Source organism: Myotis daubentonii, chromosome 3, assembly GCF_963259705.1.
Source record: "Myotis daubentonii chromosome 3, mMyoDau2.1, whole genome shotgun sequence".
In the NCBI taxonomy this organism is placed as follows: Eukaryota; Metazoa; Chordata; class Mammalia; order Chiroptera; family Vespertilionidae; genus Myotis; species Myotis daubentonii.
Window position 1 is genome coordinate 67314724 of NC_081842.1, and position 6000 is coordinate 67320723.

The following is a 6000-nucleotide window of genomic DNA, read 5'->3' on the forward strand; positions in this document are numbered from 1 at the left end:
AGCGCATGCGCTTCAAGGCCGCTCCAGTTACCGCTTCCGTTGCCGTGGTAACTGCAGTAAACGGAGACCTTGGGCAGCTGCAGTGACTAAGCCAGTGCGGTCGGTGGGCGGTCGGTGCCTCAGGTAAGTTTGGACCCCAACTGCTGGGCAGTTCCCACAACTCCCCCGACACCCTCAAATCTGTTAGCGAGTTAGGGAGCAGTGAACCCCACTTGGATTTCCCTCAGACTGAACCAATGTCCCTCCCCTAGACTTTCCCTCATCCTCCCTCCGGATCAGTTTGACAAACTTTTGAAGTGACTGGCCTTGGCAGGCAGGGAGCTAGACACTGGATACAAAGCGGACACCGTTCCTACCTGTAGGGAGCTCATCCTCCTGCAGGGACAGCAGGAGTCCCAAGTAGACCCGGCTGAGAGGAAGCAGGGAGTCGGGTGGGCACGTGCCTGGGTTCCAGGTCAAGCAGCCGCCCCACCCACCCACACTTGGCTGTGGGACACTTGGCAAGGTGAGCCTCTGCCCTTCGGTTTTCTCATCTCTGAAAAGAAAGATGGTAATGCTAATTTCATGGGGTTCTTGTTACAGTTAAATTGGATAATGCAGGTAAAGTGTGTAGCTCATGAGTCACACATAGTCAGTGCACAATTAATACTTTTTTTCATTTTAATAGATACAGTGGTATAAAAGTAGTGTGTCAAGTCAGTTGTGATTTGTTCCAGGTGGTCATGGACTAAAACTTTTGAGGAGAGGTTAGGGTGGGGGAAGTGACAAGAGAGGAGCTATAATCCTAAAATGAAGGGTCTTCATGCCATGCCAAAGAGCCTGAGTCTTTATTCTATGGCAATGAGGAGCTAAAGGCTTTATATACAAAGAGTGGTACATTAAAAGCTGTGCTTTAGAAATACAGGAAGCAGTGTAGGGAATGGACTGGCGATGGGAGAGACAAGGATGCAGCTGTGGTAGGTTAGAGCTGAGACATGATGAGGACCAGAACTAGGGTGGAAATACATTCTAAAGGCTTAAGAACTGCACACTTGGCGACAGGACTTGCAAAGCAATTGCATGCGCTGGGTGAGAGGGAAGGATTCAAAGAGTAACTGCTCTGCTTTTTCACCTTAAAATGCACCTGACTCAGAGTCGTTTTGAGAAATAGATGAAACAGGATGGGTAGAATCCTTAGAACTATGCTCAATACATGGAAAACATTAAAAAAACAAAAACAAAACAAACGAGCTATTATCCTCTCCATGGTTGTATTATCCTTTGTAAACGCTGAGTGTTTTTATGCAACAATCTCTATGAGTCTTAGCATGACCAGCCCCAGTACACTGCTGAGCTTGTGTTTGAGCTTGTGAGAATGCACTCTAGTGAATGAATACAAGCAGTCTCACCTTGAGGAACCTTTTGTTTGGCTCCCAGATAACCTCCTTCTAGCAGCATGCCCCTCTGCATCACTGCACTATGATTCTCTTTTTCTTTACACTTCCTCAGGGTAGACTCAAAACTTGACATTCTACCTAAATGAGTTGGTTAGCAGAATTCGCCAAAGGCTGGACTACTGAGCCTGAATCTAATGAAAGTAGATTTAAGATAGTTTTGCAAATAGACTCCCAAACCCAGCTAGCTCAGTTGTATAAGACAGGACTTGGCTAAGAACACAAATAAGGTTTAGTCATTCAAGTTGGTTACAAATTGACTGTGATGAGTCTCTATATGAGGATGTGTTGGGAATTAACTTCCTGAGCCATCAAGATTCTGAAAAGAGTTAAAGCCACACTAGTGAGGAATAATGTAAAGAATCGGGATGCTGTAGTTGGGAAAAGAGAGGGTCTGGGGAGAACGGTGAGCCAGTTACACTGATTTGAATGGCCGTAACACACAGGAAAACTTGTTCTCCGTCCCCAGAAGAATAAGGACCAATAGATTCAAGTTGCATTCTTAGCGCTATGTGTTTTAACCAACGTCACCTCTCTGAGAAAGGTTGTTTCCCCAGGTGGGGATTTTTCCCTGGAGTTAGGGATTAACAGGACTAAGGAAGGGAATAAAACCCCTTAACTAAGTGCCAGGCGGGTAGTTAATCACTTTAACTACGAACAATCACGCTTAAGCTACATAATCTTTACTTAGGATAATCTCCTTCAGTTACTTCCTTGTAGCTTAACAGAACGATAGAGTAGTGACCTTGGAATGGAGATAACAAACGCCCTAACCTTTGGAATAGAATGGATAGGATTAAAATCAACTGGTATAAATACAGATGTAACAGGAGAATAAATATAGAACCTGGCTGGAGAACCTGGCTAGAACCTGGCTAGAGAACCTGGCTAGAGAACCTGGCTATGCTGATCAACTGAATGCTGTCTCCGTGTCCTTCCTTCTTCGCTGACTCCGTCCACACCTTTGGGAACCCCTGGACCTGTTGGGGCTGGACCCCAACAGAGAGCCAGACTTTCAACCCAGTCAGTCTGACTCTAGCCAATACTCTCAGCCTGACCAATGCCGGGAGCTGGTCCATCCTTGCTGTTTCAAGGGACCTGGCATATATGGCATACGGTTCTTAATATGTTTGCTCACCTTCTTGGCGCTGTGTTTTTACCAAGGTCACCTCTCTGAGAAAGGTTGAATCCCCAGGTAGGGATTTTCCCCTGAAGTTAGGGAGGGAATAAAACCTCTTAACTAAGTGCCAGGTGGGTAATTAATCATTTTAACTACAAACAATCATGCTTAAGCTACATAATCTTTACTCCCTGGAATGGAGATAAGAAACGCCCTAACCTTTGGAATAGAGATTGATAGGATTGGAATCAACTGGTATAAATACAGATGCAACAAGACAACAACAGACAGAATTCAGAAGTCAGAACCTACACAGAACTTAGGAGACAGGACTTAGAAGACAGAACTTAGAAGAGAGCCAAGAAGACAGAACCTACACAGAACCTACAGACAGAAGAACTTCGCTAGAGAGAACATGGCAAAAGATCCTGGACTGAACCTGACTACAGAAATTGGCAAGAGAACATGACTAGAACCTGGTGACTGAACCTGGCTGGAGAACCTGGACAGAACCTGGCTGGAGAACCTAGCGAGGGAACATGGCCACAGAATCTGGCTGGAGATCCGAAGCAGAACCTCTCTGGAGATCCAGACCAGAACTTGGCTGGAGATCCTGGCTAGAGATCCTGGCTAGGCTGCTGATCAACTGAACGCTGTCTCCGTGTCATTCCTTCTTCGCTGACTCCGTCCACACCTTTGGGGACCTCTGGACCTGCTGGGGTTGGACCCCGGCAGACCAACACACCAGACTCCTTTTCCAATGGTACCGGGCTCCATGTTGTAGTTGTGTGACTTATATTGGGAGTGGAGGGTGTAGTTTGGACTAGGTAAGATCTTTTTCAGCTCTGAAGTTTCCATGATTGTATTTATTGGGCCTAGCTGTATTAGAGAGAATATGAAGTAATTATAGTAAAAATAACTACCAGTTTCAAATATCTACTAGGTGCCTTCTATAAACTCATGGCCCTTAACCCTGGTTATTATCCTTGGTTGCACAAAAGAATTACATAGGGAGCAAGACCCCGAGAATGGAATGGAGTAAAAAGTTTTTCAAGTGATTCTAAGGTGCAACTAGAATTGAGAACTATAGGTATAAAGAAAATGAGATTTAAATCTCTGATAGGTACTAGACCTACCACTGCTGGCTTTAGGGGGCCATGAGCCAGGGAATGCAGGCAGCTTGTGGAAGCTTAGACCAGTTCCTGGCCTACAGCCAGCAAGAAAGCAACCACACTTGGAGATAATGAACGAGTGTAATTTTAAGCTGCTAAATTTGTACAACAGCAATAGAACTCTAAGTATATTTATAGACTAAATCGTTATTGAAACTTGCAGACAAAATATTTTAATTTAGACCTTCACAATACATCATTAGTTCAGCTTGATTGGCCAGCCCACTGCCTATCTTTCCTCCTTACTTGAGGCCTGCATCATGGCAACTTAAAGAGTAGTCTAGTTTCTTGCCAACACAGTAATGTTAATTTTTATCAAGGAAATCTTTATCTGTTGTCCCCAGTTCAATCATGCATCTCTGACTGTCCTGCTCTGGTCAGCCTTGGGTGGGTCTGAATCAGTGATTTAGAAGAGAAGCTGATTCTGAAACTATATTTAAAGAGAAATGTCAATTTCTACTTCTTAGATTGTAACTATTTAAGGTCAGGGGCTGTTTATTGCTCATCTTTCCATGCCTAGCATAATACCATCCTATCTAATAATAGACAAACATGGTAATTGACCATACCTTTGCTACACCTCCCATTGGCTAATCAGCGTGATATGCAAATTAACCCAACCAAGATGGCGGCCGGCAGCCACACAGCTGAAGCGAGCAGGAGGCTTGCTTGCTCTAGTGATGGAGGAAGCCAAGGTTCCCCGCCTGCCGCGGCCTGGCTCTGAGCTCCGAAAGTAACAAAGTTTCAATTATAGAAGCTAAACAAACCCCAGATACCTGCTTGCAGCCGGCCATGGCCTCAGAGCTGGAGCGAGCAGGAGCTGGCTCTCAGCTCCAGTGATGGCAACAAAGTTTCAATTATAGAAGGTAAATAAATCCCAGAATAAAAAAAAAAGAAAAAAAGGAGAGGCTGGGAGCTTCAGTCGCCAGCCAGCCTGAAAACAGCCATCAGCCCCTCATCCAGGCTGGCCAGGCACCCCAGTGGGGACCCCCATCCTGAAGGGGGTGTGATCAGCTACAAACAGCCATCAGCCCCTCACCCAGGCTGGCCAGGTACCCAAGCGGGACCCCCACCCTGATCCGGGACTCCCTTCAGGGCAAACCATCCAGCCCCCACCCGTGCACCAGGCCTCTATCCTATATAGTAAAAGGGTAATATGCAAACTGACCCTAACAGTAGGAAGACTGGGAATGACTGGTCACTATGACACACACTGACCACCAGGGGGCAGACGCTCAATGCAGGAGCTGCCCTCTGGTGGTCAGTGAGCTCCCACATGGAGGAGCTCTGCTCAGCCACAAGCAGGCTGATGGCTGCCAGTACAGCGGTGGTGGTGGGAGTCTCTCCCACCTCCTCAGCAGCGCTAAGGATGTCTGACTGCAGCTTAGGTCTGCTCCCCGCTGGCAAGTGGACATCCCCCGAGGGCTGCCGGGCTGCCAGAGGGATGTCTGATTGCCAGCTTAGGCCCAATCCTCTGGGGAGCAGGCCTAAGCCAGCAGGTGGTCATCCCCCGAGGGGTCCCAGACTGCGAGAGGGCACAGGCCGGGCTGAGGGAACCCCCGCTCCGAGTGCACAAATTTTTGTGCACCGGGCCTCTAGTCCAGGGGTGCACAAACTTTTTAAACAGGGGGCCAGTTCACTGTCCCTCAGACCATTGGAGGGCCAGACTATAGTTTTAAAAAAAAAACTATGAACAAATTCCTGTGCACACTGCACATATCTTATTTTGAAGTAAAAAACCAAAACGGGAACAAATACAATATTTGTATTTGCATGTGGCCTGCGGGCCGTAGTTTGAGGACCCCTGTTCTAGTCTATAATAATACAAGCATAATATGCAAATTAGACCGGATGTCCTTCCTTCCAGACAAAGCTGTGGTGGGTAGGGGCCAAGACAGAGGCAGCAAAGGCCCCCCAGGCTGTGGCAATGGGCAGTGATTTGGGGCTGAGGCAGAGGCAGCCGTGGCGGTGGCGGGGGTCCAAGGCCCTTGCACGAATTATGTGCATTGGGCCTCTAGTTTGTATATAAATATGCTCAATTTTGGGAATTGAATTGATTTAAGTTATGAAGAGCCTTGAAAGAAAGGAAGAAAACAGCATTTAGGTATGCTTGTAGCTATCTGAACAAATTTACCTAATAAGTACAAGATAATTTGTAACCAAGCTGCAATAACTGACATTGCCGTGCAATGCCAACTATTTTTTAAATTATCGTTAATTATTTTTAAATCAGTGACTTATATAAACACAGAAAGCAAGCCTGTGTATCCAAACT